Source organism: Heterodontus francisci, unplaced genomic scaffold, assembly GCF_036365525.1.
Source record: "Heterodontus francisci isolate sHetFra1 unplaced genomic scaffold, sHetFra1.hap1 HAP1_SCAFFOLD_73, whole genome shotgun sequence".
In the NCBI taxonomy this organism is placed as follows: domain Eukaryota; kingdom Metazoa; phylum Chordata; class Chondrichthyes; order Heterodontiformes; family Heterodontidae; genus Heterodontus; species Heterodontus francisci.
The window spans coordinates 1,459,295-1,472,500 of record NW_027142236.1 but is presented as its reverse complement, the minus strand read 5'-3'; positions in this window follow the sequence as shown (position 1 = coordinate 1,472,500).

Genomic DNA, 13,206 nt, shown 5'->3' with positions numbered 1-13,206 from the left:
CCACACTAGAGCCCTGTCCAGCATGGGGCATTGTGCTGACCATACGAGAGCCCTGTCCAGCATGGGGCATTGTGCTGACCATACTAGAGCCCTGTCCAGCATGGGGCACTGTGCTGACCACTCTAGAGCCCTGTCCAGCATGGGGCATTGTGCTGACCACACTAGAGCCCTGTCCAGCATGGGGCATTGTGCTGACCATACTAGAGCTCTGTCCAGCATGGGGCATTGTGCTGACCATACTAGAGCCCTGTGCAGCATGGGGCATTGTGCTGACCACACTAGAGCCCTGTCCAGCATGGGGCATTGTGCTGACCATACTAGAGCCCTGTCCAGCATGGGGCATTGTGCTGACCATACTAGAGCTCTGTCCAGCATGGGGCACTGTGCTGACCATACTAGAGCCCTGTCCAGCATGGGGCATTGTGCTGACCATACTAGAGCTCTGTCCAGCATGGGGCATTGTGCTGACCACACTAGAGCTCTGTCCAGCATGGGACATTGTGCTGATAATACTAGAGCCCTGTCCAGCATGGGGCATTGTGCTGACCATACTAGAGCCCTGTCCAGCATGGGGCACTGTGCTGACCACACTAGAGCCCTGTCCAGCATGGGGCATTGTGCTGACCATACTGGAGCATTGTCCAGCATGGGGCATTGTGCTGACCATACTAGAGCCCTGTCCAGCATGGGGCACTGTGCTGACCATACTATAGCTCTGTCCAGCATGGGGCATTGTGCTGACCATACTAGAGCTCTGTCCAGCATGGGGCACTGTGCTGACCATACTGGAGCCCTGTCCAGCATGGGGCACTGTGCTGACCACACTAGAGCCCTGTCCAGCATGGGGCATTGTGCTGACCATACGAGAGCTCTGTCCAGCATGGGGCATTGTGCTGACCATACTAGAGCCCTGTCCAGCATGGGGCATTGTGCTGACCATACTAGAGCTCTGTCCAGCATGGGGCATTGTGCTGATAATACTAGAGCTCTGTCCAGCATGGGGCACTGTGCTGACCATACTAGAGCCCTGTCCAGCATGGGGCACTGTGCTGACCACACTAGAGCCCTGTCCAGCATGGGGCATTGTGCTGACCATACTGGAGCATTGTCCAGCATGGGGCATTGTGCTGACCATACTAGAGCTCTGTCCAGCATGGGGCATTGTGCTGACCATACTAGAGCTCTGTCCAGCATGGGGCATTGTGCTGACCGTACTAGAGCTCTGTCCAGCATGGGGCACTGTGCTGACCACACTAGAGCCCTGTCCAGCATGGGGCATTGTGCTGACCATACTGGAGCCCTGTCCAGCATGGGGCACTGTGCTGACCATACTAGAGCTCTGTCCCGCATGGGGCATTGTGCTGACCATACTAGAGCTCTGTCCAGCATGGGGCATTGTGCTGATAATACTAGAGCTCTGTCCAGCATGGGGCACTGTGCTGACCATACTAGAGCCCTGTCCAGCATGGGGCATTGTGCTGATAATACTAGAGCTCTGTCCAGCATGGGGCATTGTGCTGACCACACTAGAGCCCTGTCCAGCATGGGGCACTGTGCTGACCATACTGGAGCATTGTCCAGCATGGGGCATTGTGCTGACCATACTAGAGCTCTGTCCAGCATGGGGCATTGTGCTGACCATATTAGAGTTTTGTCCAGCTTGGGGCATTGTGCTGACCATACTAGAGCTCTGTCCAGCATGGGGCATTGTGCTGACCATACTAGAGCTCTGTCCAGCATGGGGCATTGTGCTGATAATACTAGAGCTCTGTCCAGCATGGGGCATTGTGCTGACCATACTAGAGCCCTGTCCAGCATGGGGCATTGTGCTGACCATACTAGAGCCCTGTCCAGCATGGGGCACTGTGCTGACCATATTAGAGTTTTGTCCAGCATGGGGCATTGTGCTGACCATACTAGAGCTCTGTCCAGCATGGGGCATTGTGCTGACCATACTAGAGCTCTGTCCAGCATGGGGCACTGTGCTGATAATACTAGAGCCCTGTCCAGCATGGGGCATTGTGCTGATAATACTAGAGCCCTGTCCAGCATGGGGCACTGTGCTGATAATACTAGAGCCCTGTCCAGCATGGGGCACTGTGCTGATAATACTAGAGCTCTGTCCAGCATGGGGCATTGTGCTGACCACACTAGAGCCCTGTCCAGCATGGGGCATTGTGCTGACCATACTGGAGCATTGTCCAGCATGGGGCATTGTGCTGACCATACTAGAGCTCTGTCCAGCATGGGGCATTGTGCTGACCATACTAGAGCTCTGTCCAGCATGGGGCACTGTGCTGATAATACTAGAGCCCTGTCCAGCATGGGGCATTGTGCTGATAATACTAGAGCCCTGTCCAGCATGGGGCACTGTGCTGATAATACTAGAGCCCTGTCCAGCATGGGGCACTGTGCTGATAATACTAGAGCTCTGTCCAGCATGGGGCATTGTGCTGACCACACTAGAGCCCTGTCCAGCATGGGGCATTGTGCTGACCATACTGGAGCATTGTCCAGCATGGGGCATTGTGCTGACCATACTAGAGCCCTGTGAAGCATGGGGCATTGTGCTGACCATACGAGAGCCCTGTGCAGCATGGGGCATTGTGCTGATAATACTAGAGCTCTGTCCAGCATGGGGCATTGTGCTGACCATACTAGAGCTCTGTCCAGCATGGGGCATTGTGCTGACCACACTAGAGCCCTGTCCAGCATGGGGCATTGTGCTGATAATACTAGAGCTCTGTCCAGCATGGGGCACTGTGCTGACCATACTAGAGCCCTGTCCAGCATGGGGCATTGTGCTGACCACACTAGAGCCCTGTCCAGCATGGGGCATTGTGCTGACCATAATGGTGCATTGTCCAGCATGGGGCATTGTGCTGACCATACTAGAGCTCTGTCCAGCATGGGGCATTGTGCTGACCATATTAGAGTTCTGTCCAGCATGGGGCATTGTGCTGACCATACTAGAGCTCTGTCCAGCATGGGGCATTGTGCTGACCATACTAGAGCTCTGTCCAGCATGGGGCATTGTGCTGACCATACCGGAGCCCTGTCCAGCATGGGGCACTGTGCTGACCATACTGGAGCTCTGTCCCGCATGGGGCATTGTGCTGACCATACAAGAGCCCTGTCCAGCATGGGGCATTGTGCTGATAATGCTAGAGCCCTGTCCAGCATGGGGCATTGTGCTGACCATACTAGAGCATTGTCCAGCATGGGGCATTGTGCTGACCATACTAGAGCCCTGTCCAGCATGGGGCATTGTGCTGACCATACTAGAGCCCTTTCCAGCATGGGGCATTGTGCTGACCATACTAGAGCCCTGTCCAGCATGGGGCATTGTGCTGACCATACTAGAGCCCTGTCCAGCATGGGGCATTGTGCTGACCATACTAGAGCCCTTTCCAGCATGGGGCATTGTGCTGACCATACTAGAGCCCTGTCCAGCATGGGGCATTGTGCTGACCATACTAGAGCCTTTTCCAGCATGGGGCATTGTGCTGACCATACTAGAGCCCTGTCCAGCATGGGGCACTGTGCTGACCATTTTGGAGCTCTGTCCAGCGTGGGGCATTTTGCTGACCATACTAGAGCATTGTCCACCATTGGGCACTGTGCTGACCACACGAGTGTACTGCCCACCATGGGACACTGTGCTGACCACACGAGTGTACTGCCCACCATGGGACACTGTGCTGACCACACTAAAAGTGGCCGGCTGTGTGGTTCGCATCATTTTATGGGTCCCATCGTCTGCGCCCTCAGCACCAGTGGGTCTGTCGAGTTGAAAATCGTGGCTGGGAACAGATACAGAGAGAAAGTAATTCACTTTAAAAAGAGAATTGAGAAAAGCTTGAAGGCATATTATTTGCAGAAATATGGGAAATGCACAAGAGAATGGGACTAATGGAGTGGTGAGGCCATGGAGTGATACAGACTCAAGAATGAGAATATTAAAATTAAGGTGCTGCCAAACCGAGAGCCATTGTAGATCAGTGAGCACAGGGGTGATGGGTGATCGGGATTTGGTGTGAGTTAGGATACAGGCAGCAGAGTTCTGGATGGGCTGTGGTTTATGGAGGTTTATAACTGGGAGGGCGACCAGGAGAGATTCGGAATAGTCAAGTGTGGATTTAACAAAGGCACATATGAGGGTTTCTGCAGCAGATGGGCTGAGGCAGAAGTGGAGACGGGTGATATTACTCAGGTGGTAGTAGACAAGGTTGGTGATGGAGAGAATTTGGAGATGAACTCAAGTAAGGTAAAAATAGAACACAGAGGTTGTAAACTGTCTGGTTCAGCCTCAGGATCGGGTATGTGGTTCACAGATAGGGGATGGAGTTTGTGATGGAGACCAATGGACCAATGACACTGTCTTCTCTCTTCCCACAATTTACGTTCCAGAACAGTATTTCAGTAAACAGGGTTTACAGATCTCCTAGCTGGAAATAGAGACAGTATCAGCAGCAAAGAGGAGAGAGTAAATTACAAAAACTGAAATACCGTTCGCAGTGGTTTACACAGCTGATTTCTGGAGATAGAGATTCAGCAGAAATAACAACAGCAGCAAGGAGGGTAGAGAAAATTACAGGAGCAGTAATGCAGTTAAACATGGTTAATCAAGGTAATTACTGGAGATATTCACCGGGATTAACAACAGCAGCAAGGAGGGTAGAGTAAATTACAGGAACATAATGCAGTTAAACATGGTTAATCAAGGTAATTACTGGAGATATTCACCGGGATTAACAACAGCAGCAAGGAGGGTAGAGTAAATTACAGGAATATAATACAGTTAAACATGGTTAATCAAGGTAATTACTGGAGATATTCACCGGGATTAACAACAGCAGCAAGGAGGGTAGAGTAAATTACAGGAACATAATGCAGTTAAACATGGTTAATCAAGGTAATTACTGGAGATATTCACCGGGATTAACAACAGCAGCAAGGAGGGTAGAGTAAATTACAGGAATATAATACAGTTAAACATGGTTTAAAGAATAAATACCTGGAAACAGATACTAACCAGGGACACCAACGAGACCGAGGATGGGATAATAAATGTATTGAGCAATCCGAAGTGCGAGGTAGATGCGAAAGTCTAATGAGAACCGATCATAATATGTAGAAAGATCGTGAAGTTCTGAGGATAAACTCTTGCTCATTGTTGTAACATTCCAATCTATTGTTCTCAGATTCTGACCCATTGTTCTCAGACTCTGACCCATTGTTCTCAGATTCTGACCCATTGTTCTCAGACTCTGACCCATTGTTCTCAGATTCTGACCCATTGTTCTCAGATTCTGACCCATTGTTCTCAGACTCTGACCCATTGTTCTCAGATTCTGACCCATTGTTCTCAGACTCTGATCCATTGTTCTCAGACTCTGACCCATTGTTCTCAGATTCTGACCCATTGTTCTCAGATTCTGACCCATTGTTCTCAGATTCTGACCCATTGTTCTCAGACTCTGATCCATTGTTCTCAGACTCTGACCCATTGTTCTCAGATTCTGACCCATTGTTCTCAGACTCTGACCCATTGTTCTCAGATTCTGACCCATTGTTCTCAGATTCTGACCCATTGTTCTCAGACTCTAACCCATTGTTATCAGATTCTGACCCATTGTTCTCAGATTCTGACCCATTGTTCTCAGATTCTGACCCATTGTTCTCAGATTCTGACCCATTGTTCTCAGACTCTGACCCATTGTTCTCAGACTCTGACCCATTGTTCTCAGATTCTGACCCATTGTTCTCAGATTCTGATCCATTGTTCTCAGATTCTGACCCATTGTTCTCAGATTCTGACCTATTGTTCTCAGACTCTGACCCATTGTTATCAGATTCTGATCCATTGTTATCAGATTCTGACCCATTGTTCTCAGATTCTGACCCATTGTTCTCAGATTCTGACCCATTGTTCTCAGATTCTGACCCATTGTTCTCAGATTCTGACCCATTGTTCTCAGACTCTGACCCATTGTTCTCAGATTCTGACACATTGTTCTCAGATTCTGACCCATTGTTCTCAGATTCTGACCCATTGTTCTCAGACTCTGACCCATTGTTCTCAGATTCTGACACATTGTTCTCAGACTCTGACCCATTGTTCTCAGATTCTGACCCATTGTTCTCAGACTCTGACACATTGTTCTCAGATTCTGACCCATTGTTCTCAGATTCTGATCCATTGTTCTCAGATTCTGACCCATTGTTCTCAGATTCTGACCCATTGTTCTCAGACTCTGACCCATTGTTCTCAGATTCTGACCCATTGTTCTCAGACTCTGACCCATTGTTCTCAGATTCTGACCCATTGTTCTCAGACTCTGACCCATTGTTCTCAGATTCTGACCCATTGTTCTCAGATTCTGATCCATTGTTATCAGATTCTGACCCATTGTTCTCAGATTCTGACCCATTGTTCTCAGATTCTGACCCATTGTTCTCAGATTCTGACCCATTGTTCTCAGACTCTGACCCATTGTTCTCAGACTCTGACCTATTGTTCTCAGATTCTGACCCATTGTTCTCAGACTCTGACCCATTGTTCTCAGACTCTGACCCATTGTTCTCAGACTCTGACCCATTGTTCTCAGATTCTGACACATTGTTCTCAGATTCTGACCCATTGTTCTCAGATTCTGACCCATTGTTCTCAGATTCTGACCCATTGTTCTCAGATTCTGACCCATTGTTCTCAGATTCTGACCCATTGTTCTCAGATTCTGACCCATTGTTCTCAGATTCTGACCCATTGTTCTCAGACTCTGACCCATTGTTCTCAGACTCTGACCCATTGTTCTCAGATTCTGACCCATTGTTCTCAGACTCTGACCCATTGTTCTCAGACTCTGACCCATTGTTCTCAGATTCTGACCCATTGTTCTCAGATTCTGACCCATTGTTCTCAGACTCTGACCCATTGTTCTCAGATTCTGACCCATTGTTCTCAGACTCTGACCCATTGTTCTCAGACTCTGACCCATTGTTCTCAGATTCTGACCCATTGTTATCAGATTCTGACCCATTGTTCTCAGACTCTGACCCATTGTTCTCAGATTCTGACCCATTGTTCTCAGATTCTGACCCATTGTTCTCAGATTCTGACCCATTGTTCTCAGACTCTGACCCATTGTTCTCAGACTCTGACCCATTGTTCTCAGATTCTGACCCATTGTTCTCAGATTCTGACCCATTGTTCTCAGATTCTGACCCATTGTTCTCAGACTCTGACCCATTGTTCTCAGATTCTGACCCATTGTTCTCAGACTCTGACCCATTGTTCTCAGATTCTGACCCATTGTTCTCAGATTCTGACCCATTGTTCTCAGATTCTGACCCATTGTTCTCAGATTCTGACCCATTGTTCTCAGATTCTGACCCATTGTTCTCAGATTCTGACCCATTGTTCTCAGATTCTGACCCATTGTTCTCAGACTCTGACCCATTGTTCTCAGATTCTGACCCATTGTTATCAGATTCTGATCCATTGTTCTCAGATTCTGACCCATTGTTCTCAGAATCTGACCCATTGTTCTCAGACTCTGACCCATTGTTCTCAGATTCTGACCCATTGTTCTCAGACTCTGACCCATTGTTCTCAGACTCTGACCCATTGTTCTCAGACTCTGACCCATTGTTCTCAGATTCTGACCCATTGTTCTCAGATTCTGACCCATTGTTCTCAGACTCTGACCCATTGTTCTCAGACTCTGACCCATTGTTCTCAGACTCTGACCCATTGTTCTCAGATTCTGACCCATTGTTCTCAGACTCTGACCCATTGTTCTCAGATTCTGACCCATTGTTCTCAGATTCTGACACATTGTTCTCAGACTCTGACCCATTGTTATCAGATTCTGACCCATTGTTATCAGATTCTGACCCATTGTTCTCAGATTCTGACCCATTGTTATCAGACTCTGACCCATTGTTCTCAGATTCTGACCCATTGTTATCAGATTCTGACCCATTGTTCTCAGATTCTGACCCATTGTTATCAGACTCTGACCCATTGTTCTCAGACTCTGACCCATTGTTCTCAGACTCTGACCCATTGTTATCAGATTCTGACCCATTGTTATCAGATTCTGACCCATTGTTCTCAGATTCTGACCCATTGTTATCAGACTCTGACCCATTGTTCTCAGACTCTGACCCATTGTTCTCAGACTCTGACCCATTGTTATCAGATTCTGACCCATTGTTATCAGATTCTGACCCATTGTTCTCAGATTCTGACCCATTGTTATCAGATTCTGACCCAATTGTTCTCAGATTCTGACCCATTGTTCTCAGATTCTGACCCATTGTTCTCAGATTCTGACCCATTGTTCTCAGACTCTGACCCATTGTTCTCAGATTCTGACCCATTGTTATCAGATTCTGACACATTGTTCTCAGATTCTGACCCATTGTTCTCAGATTCTGATCCATTGTTCTCAGATTCTGACCCATTGTTCTCAGATTCTGATCCATTGTTCTCAGATTCTGACCCATTGTTATCAGATTCTGACACATTGTTCTCAGATTCTGACCCATTGTTCTCAGATTCTGATCCATTGTTCTCAGATTCTGACCCATTGTTCTCAGATTCTGACCCATTGTTCTCAGACTCTGACCCATTGTTCTCAGACTCTGACCCATTGTTATCAGATTCTGACCCATTGTTATCAGATTCTGACCCATTGTTCTCAGATTCTGACCCATTGTTATCAGATTCTGACCCAATTGTTCTCAGATTCTGACCCATTGTTCTCAGATTCTGACCCATTGTTCTCAGATTCTGACCCATTGTTCTCAGACTCTGACCCATTGTTCTCAGATTCTGACCCATTGTTATCAGATTCTGACACATTGTTCTCAGATTCTGACCCATTGTTCTCAGATTCTGATCCATTGTTCTCAGATTCTGACCCATTGTTCTCAGATTCTGATCCATTGTTCTCAGATTCTGACCCATTGTTATCAGATTCTGACACATTGTTCTCAGATTCTGACCCATTGTTCTCAGATTCTGATCCATTGTTCTCAGATTCTGACCCATTGTTCTCAGATTCTGACCCATTGTTCTCAGATTCTGACCCATTGTTCTCAGACTCTGACCCATTGTTCTCAGACTCTGACCCATTGTTCTCAGACTCTGACCCATTGTTCTCAGATTCTGACCCATTGTTCTCAGATTCTGACCCATTGTTCTCAGACTCTGACCCATTGTTCTCAGATTCTGACCCATTGTTATCAGATTCTGACCCATTGTTATCAGATTCTGACCCATTGTTCTCAGATTCTGACCCATTGTTATCAGATTCTGACCCAATTGTTCTCAGATTCTGACCCATTGTTCTCAGATTCTGACCCATTGTTCTCAGATTCTGACCCATTGTTCTCAGACTCTGACCCATTGTTCTCAGATTCTGACCCATTGTTCTCAGACTCTGACCCATTGTTCTCAGACTCTGACCCATTGTTCTCAGATTCTGACCCATTGTTCTCAGATTCTGACCCATTGTTCTCAGACTCTGACCCATTGTTCTCAGACTCTGACCCATTGTTCTCAGACTCTGACCCATTGTTCTCAGACTCTGACCCATTGTTCTCAGATTCTGACCCATTGTTCTCAGACTCTGACCCATTGTTCTCAGACTCTGACCCATTGTTCTCAGACTCTGACCCATTGTTCTCAGACTCTGACCCATTGTTCTCAGATTCTGACCCATTGTTCTCAGATTCTGACCCATTGTTCTCAGACTCTGACCCATTGTTCTCAGATTCTGACACATTGTTCTCAGATTCTGACCCATTGTTCTCAGATTCTGACCCATTGTTCTCTGACTCTGACCCATTGTTATCAGATTCTGATCCATTGTTCTCAGACTCTGACCCATTGTTATCAGATTCTGACCCATTGTTCTCAGATTCTGACCCATTGTTCTCAGACTCTGACCCATTGTTCTCAGATTCTGACCCATTGTTCTCAGATTCTGACCCATTGTTCTCAGATTCTGAGCCATTGTTCTCAGATTCTGACCCATTGTTCTCAGACTCTGACCCATTGTTATCAGATTCTGATCCATTGTTCTCAGACTCTGACCCATTGTTATCAGATTCTGACCCATTGTTCTCAGATTCTGACCCATTGTTCTCAGATTCTGACCCATTGTTCTCAGACTCTGACCCATTGTTATCAGATTCTGACCCATTGTTCTCAGATTCTGACCCATTGTTCTCAGATTCTGACCCATTGTTCTCAGATTCTGACCCATTGTTATCAGATTCTGACCCATTGTTCTCAGATTCTGACCCATTGTTCTCAGATTCTGACCCATTGTTCTCAGATTCTGACCCATTGTTCTCAGATTCTGACCCATTGTTCTCAGACTCTGACCCATTGTTCTCAGATTCTGACCCATTGTTCTCAGATTCTGACCCATTGTTATCAGATTCTGACCCATTGTTATCAGATTCTGACCCATTGTTCTCAGATTCTGACCCATTGTTCTCAGATTCTGACCCATTGTTCTCAGACTCTGACTCATTGTTCTCAGACTCTGACCCATTGTTCTCAGATTCAGACCCATTGTTCTCAGATTCTGACCCATTGTTCTCAGACTCTGACTCATTGTTCTCAGACTCTGACCCATTGTTCTCAGATTCAGACCCATTGTTCTCAGATTCTGACCCATTGTTCTCAGATTCTGACCCATTGTTCTCAGATTCTGACCCACTGTTCTCAGATTCTGATCCATTGTTCTCAGACTCTGACCCATTGTTCTCAGATTCTGACCCATTGTTCTCAGATTCTGACCCATTGTTCTCAGACTCTGACCCATTGTTATCAGATTCTGACCCATTGTTCTCAGATTCTGACCCATTGTTCTCAGATTCTGACCCATTGTTCTCAGATTCTGACCCATTGTTCTCAGATTCTGACCCATTGTTCTCAGATTCTGACCCATTGTTCTCAGATTCTGACCCATTGTTCTCAGATTCTGACCCATTGTTCTCAGATTCTGACCCATTGTTCTCAGACTCTGACCCATTGTTATCAGATTCTGATCCATTGTTCTCAGATTCTGACCCATTGTTCTCAGATTCTGACCCATTGTTCTCAGATTCTGACCCATTGTTCTCAGATTCTGACCCATTGTTCTCAGATTCTGACCCATTGTTCTCAGATTCTGACCCATTGTTCTCAGATTCTGACCCATTGTTCTCAGACTCTGACCCATTGTTATCAGATTCTGATCCATTGTTCTCAGACTCTGACCCATTGTTCTCAGATTCTGACCCATTGTTCTCAGATTCTGACCCATTGTTCTCAGATTCTGACCCATTGTTCTCAGATTCTGACCCATTGTTCTCAGACTCTGACCCATTGTTCCCAGACTCTGACCCATTGTTCTCAGACTCTGACCCATTGTTCTCAGATTATGTCCCATTGTTCTCAGATTCTGACCCATTGTTCTCAGACTCTGACCCATTGTTCTCAGATTCTGACCCATTGTTCTCAGATTCTGACCCATTGTTCTCAGATTCTGTCCCATTGTTCTCAGACTCTGACCCATTGTTCTCAGACTCTGACCCATTGTTCTCAGATTCTGACCCATTGTTCTCAGATTCTGACCCATTGTTCTCAGACTCTGACCCATTGTTATCAGATTCTGACCCATTGTTCTCAGATTCTGACCCATTGTTCTCAGATTCTGACCCATTGTTCTCAGACTCTGACCCATTGTTCTCAGACTCTGACCCATTGTTCTCAGACTCTGACCCATTGTTCTCAGATTCTGACCCATTGTTCTCAGACTCTGACCCATTGTTCTCAGATTCTGACCCATTGTTCTCAGATTCTGACCCATTGTTCTCAGACTCTGACCCATTGTTCTCAGATTCTGACCCATTGTTATCAGATTCTGACCCATTGTTCTCAGATTCTGACCCATTGTTCTCAGACTCTGACCCATTGTTATCAGATTCTGATCCATTGTTCTCAGACTCTGACCCATTGTTCTCAGATTCTGACCCATTGTTCTCAGATTCTGACCCATTGTTCTCAGATTCTGACCCATTGTTCTCAGATTCTGACCCATTGTTCTCAGATTCTGATCCATTGTTCTCAGACTCTGACCCATTGTTCTCAGATTCTGACCCATTGTTCTCAGATTCTGACCCATTGTTCTCAGACTCTGACCCATTGTTCTCAGATTCTGACCCATTGTTCTCAGATTCTGACCCATTGTTCTCAGACTCTGACCCATTGTTCTCAGATTCTGACCCATTGTTATCAGATTCTGATCCATTGTTCTCAGACTCTGACCCATTGTTCTCAGATTCTGACCCATTGTTCTCAGATTCTGACCCATTGTTCTCAGATTCTGACCCATTGTTCTCAGATTCTGACCCATTGTTCTCAGACTCTGACCCATTGTTCCCAGACTCTGACCCATTGTTCTCAGACTCTGACCCATTGTTCTCAGATTATGTCCCATTGTTCTCAGATTCTGACCCATTGTTCTCAGACTCTGACCCATTGTTCTCAGATTCTGACCCATTGTTCTCAGATTCTGACCCATTGTTCTCAGACTCTGTCCCATTGTTCTCAGACTCTGACCCATTGTTCTCAGACTCTGACCCATTGTTCTCAGATTCTGACCCATTGTTCTCAGATTCTGACCCATTGTTCTCAGATTCTGACCCATTGTTCTCAGACTCTGACCCATTGTTCTCAGATTCTGACCCATTGTTCTCAGAATCTGACCCATTGTTCTCAGACTCTGACCCATTGTTCTCAGACTCTGACCCATTGTTCTCAGACTCTGACCCATTGTTCTCAGATTCTGACCCATTGTTCTCAGATTCTGACCCATTGTTCTCAGATTCTGACCCATTGTTCTCAGACTCTGACCCATTGTTCTCAGATTCTGACCCATTGTTCTCAGATTCTGACCCATTGTTCTCAGACTCTGACCCATTGTTCTCAGATTCTGACCCATTGTTCTCAGACTCTGACCCATTGTTCTCAGATTCTGACCCATTGTTCTCAGATTCTGATCCATTGTTCTCAGACTCTGACCCATTGTTCTCAGATTCTGACCCATTGTTCTCAGACTCTGACCCATTGTTCTCAGATTCTGACCCATTGTTCTCAGACTCTGACCCATTGTTCTCAGATTCTGATCCATTGTTCTC